General features: G+C 37.4%; 1 pseudogene; it reads left to right on the top strand.

Moving 5' to 3' along the window:
• The first annotated feature begins 701 nt into the window (after positions 1 to 701).
• On the top strand, positions 702 to 2,368 carry LOC119508240 (annotated as a pseudogene).
• Positions 2,369 to 4,110: the final 1,742 nt, after the last annotated feature.

Below are 4,110 nucleotides of genomic sequence, written 5' to 3'. Positions count from 1 at the left end.
AGGGAACTGAATGACAACATGAAGCACATGAATGTATGTGTCATGGGTGTCCCAGAACGGGAAGAGAAGGGAAAAGGGGCACAAGCAATAATAAAGGAAATAATCAATGAAAATTACCCATCTCTTATGAAAGACATAAAGTTACAGATCCAAGAAGCGCAGCATACCCCAAACAGAACAGATCTGAATAGACCTATGCCAAGATAAACAAAAAGTGAGGGAGTGATTAAGACATTCTCACAAGACCTGCCCTACAAGCAATGCTAAAGGGAGTGCTTCAGTATGAAAGGAAAGACACTACAGTGGTTCAAAGCAGCATAAGGTAACAATTTAGGTAATTATAAATGCCAGGACTATTGAATTGTGGGCTTTTTTGCTATGTAACTCCACTTCTTACTTCTATAGGTGCTGAAATGTAAATGCATAAAATGTAATGATAGCTGCTGCTGGGGGAGCCGCAGGCAGTGACTGAGGAGGCGGTGTGGCAGAAAGTGGCCCAAGAGTAGTGTCTGTGCTGCAGACCGCAGAACTGCACCGACACCACCCCAGCCAGCCAGAAGAGCTCTCGCCGCCACTGCCACCATGTAGTGACTGAGGTTATGAACACATTTTCTGATGAAACTGGATTGGAATAATTTTCATGATATTTGTATATTTGTGTGTGTGTGTGTATTTTAATTTTGCATTTGACTTAAAGTGCCATGAGGAAATTTGCATATTGCAAGGTGGTCCTAGCCACCTCCTTGATTTGGGTACTCTTGGATATGTTCCTGCTGCTTTACTTCAGTGAATGCAACAAATGTGATGAAAAAAAGGAGAGGACTTCCTGCTGGGGATGTTTTAGAGCCAGTACAAAAGCCTCATGAAGGTCCTGGAGAAAAGGGGAAACCAGTCATCATTTCTAAAGAGGATAAAGAAAAGATGAAAGAGATGTTTAAAATCAATCAGTTCAATTTAATGGTGAGTGAGATGATTTCACTCAATGGATCTTTACCAGATGTTAGGTTAGAAGGGTGTAAAACAAAGGTGTATCTGGATAATCTTCCTACAAGTGTGGTGATTGTTTTCCACAATGAGGCTTGGAGCACACTTCTGCAAACTGTCAATAGTGTCATTAATTGCTCACCAAGACAAACGCTAGAAGAAATTGTTCTGATGGATGATGCCAGTGAAAGAGACTTCTTGAAAAGACCTCTAGACAGTTATGTGAGGATATTAAAAGTACCAGTTCCTGTAATTCAAATGGAACAATGTTCTGGATTGATTAGAGCTAGATTAAAAGTTGCTGCTGTGTCTAAAGGTCAAGTGATCACCTTCTTAGATGCTCAGTGTGAGTGTACAGCAGGATGGCCAGAGCCTCTCTCAGCCAGCATAAAACACGACAGGAGAATAGTGGTATATCCTGTCATTGCTGTGGTCAGTGATGATACCATTGACTACATGGCAGGCTCTGATATGACCTATGGTGGATTTAACTGGAAGCTCAACTTTTACTGGTATCCGGTTCCCCAAAGAGATATGGACAGACAGAAAGGTGATAGGTCTCTTCCTGTCAGAACACCAACAATGGCAGGAGGTCTTTTTTCAACAGGAAGAGATTACTATCCCGAAATTGGAACATATGATGCAGGAATGGATATTTGGGGAGGAGAAAACCTATAAATTTTCTTCAGGATTTGGCAGTGTGGAGGTACTCTGGAAATTGTTACATGCTTACATGTTGGACATGTATTTCATAAAGCTACACCTTACACATTTGCAGGAAGCACAGGATAGATTATCAATAAAAATAACAGATGACTTGCAGAAGTTTGGATGGATAAATGCAAGTGTTTCTTCTATATAATTTCCCTAGTAGTTTAGGTTATGGAGATATATCATCAAGACTTGGTCTAAGACACAAGTTACAATGCAACCCTTTCACTTGGTACCTGGAGAACACTTATCCTGATTTCTCAAATTCCACATCACTATTTCTATTTGGGAGAGATAAGTAATGTGGAAATAAATCAGTGTCTGGATAACACAGCTATAAAAGAGAATGAAAAAGTTGGAATATTTAACTGTCATGGTATGGGAGGTAATCAGGTTTTTTCTTATACTGCCCACAAAGAAATTAGAACAGAAGACCTTTGCTTGGATGTTTCCAAACTTAACGGACCAGTCACAATGCTCAAATGCCACCACCTAAAAGGCAACCAACCGTGGGAGATTGCCACACTGAAATTAACCCTGCAGCATGTGAACAGTCATCAGTGCCCGGATAAAGCCACAGAAGACAGCCAGGTGCCCAGCATTAGAGAACTGCAATGAAAGCCTGTCCCAGCAGTGGCTTCTTAGAAATATCACCCGTCCAGAAATATTCTGAGACCAGATTTACCAAAAAAAAAAAAAAAAAAAAGGAAAAATAAGGATTGACTGTGTTACCTTGGCATACATTTTCTGCACATTCTTAGGCAGCAAAAAAAGGAAAAGTGTTTTCCTGCTCCGCAGGATGTAGGGTTTATCAGCCATTAAAACTTAGACTCCTCTAGCTTTTCACTAGTTGTGAAGAAGACTTCCTGTCCAAGGACATGAAACTACATACCAGTGAGAGTGTACACACTGATGTTTACAAGATTGAAAGTGTCTTTCACCAAGAATTGTAAAGGATACTCAGACCATGAAAGAATCAACAAAATGTGCTTTCTGGAGAGCTGCATTTTATGGTTTGCTTGCGTATCAGTAATTTCTGCTGAATATGCTATCATGATGAAGAGATTTAAAGATTTTTTTTTCCTGATTAGAACTGGTAGTCAGTATTTTAATATTGATATAAAAATAAAAGAACTAGAACCAGATTCAAAATCATGAAAACAACATTTTTACAAGTTTAAAAACTATATTAAACAGGGTTTAAAGAAAATTAAATCAGAACTACAAGAAGTACAATTTGTTACAGTATAGTATCAAATTTCTATACAGATTTTATACCTCAGTGGGGAAAAATAACTGATTCCAATGACATTCATTTTGTTTTTATTTGTGATAGTCATGGATGCTTTTTTCCTCCCCCTTGGGGTGCTGAAATTGAGCTGAAAAAGAAAAAAGAAAAATGGCTCACTGAGCATAGTTTTAATTTCTTTCTAATTTTTTTTTTAAATTTTATTTGGCTTGTGGGCTGTTAGAATTATAATTTTTTATGGCCTCCTAAAAACTGGAGGTTTAATATAATGTCTGGTTTCAACTGAACCAAGTTAAATATCTCAGTTGCTCTTGGGTCAACTGGCTTGTAGACTTTCACACTCAAGATAACTTATTTTCAATTTCTTAACTTGATTCAAGTCATTATGCCTAATACCCAAAATTCGTACTACTGTACTAAAGATTTGTTTTCACAGCAATAAATCTTCAGTTCTTTATGATTCCACTCAGCAAAAGGCCTCCAGAAAGGGATTTATTATTTGGGTATCTGGGGATGATATAGCTGATGGTCTTTTTGAAAACTTTTTATACTCCACACTCACACGTACTTCACTGATAAATGCATATTTAGATTCTTGAATTGTCATACTGATCTGCTGCTTTTTTTTTAAAGTAAAATTTGACTGAAAATGTTTAACTGACATTTCTTAATGAGTTAGCCAGAGAAGTGCAGCTAGTATTCCATATTACTAGTCCTGCATTTTTTCCCCTAAATTCCATCCAGCTGAAATCAGCTTTCCTTTTCTCTGATTTTTAATACCACAAAATTACCCGAGTATCAATTAAAAGTTAATCTTTTACTCTTATAAAAAGAAAACCTTAATGTGACATTTTTCTTGATGTGTAAAGCAGTCCACTGGCAAAAGTGCATATATTTTCTTTTCTATTTGTAAGATTATATTTAATGGTCTTTCTTTTTCTTATTATCAAAGACTCTTACTGCAGGCCACGCTATTTCTTATGCCTAAGGATGTTTCTGAAAGTTGCTTCACTAATGATAACCTGTCAAGTTGAGTGTACACAAAGTTTCTCATATCCTGTTCAAGTTAATTGACATCAAGGACATGTATGCTTTAGAAAGAGGATATAATACAGAATGCATAAACTCTGTCCCCAGGAAATGTGACAGGAAGCAAGTGCTAGATG

The sequence above is a fragment of the Choloepus didactylus genome, chromosome 13 (genome assembly GCF_015220235.1).
Source record: "Choloepus didactylus isolate mChoDid1 chromosome 13, mChoDid1.pri, whole genome shotgun sequence".
NCBI lineage: Eukaryota > Metazoa > Chordata > Mammalia > Pilosa > Megalonychidae > Choloepus > Choloepus didactylus.
This window is presented reverse-complemented; position numbering and strand designations above follow the sequence as displayed.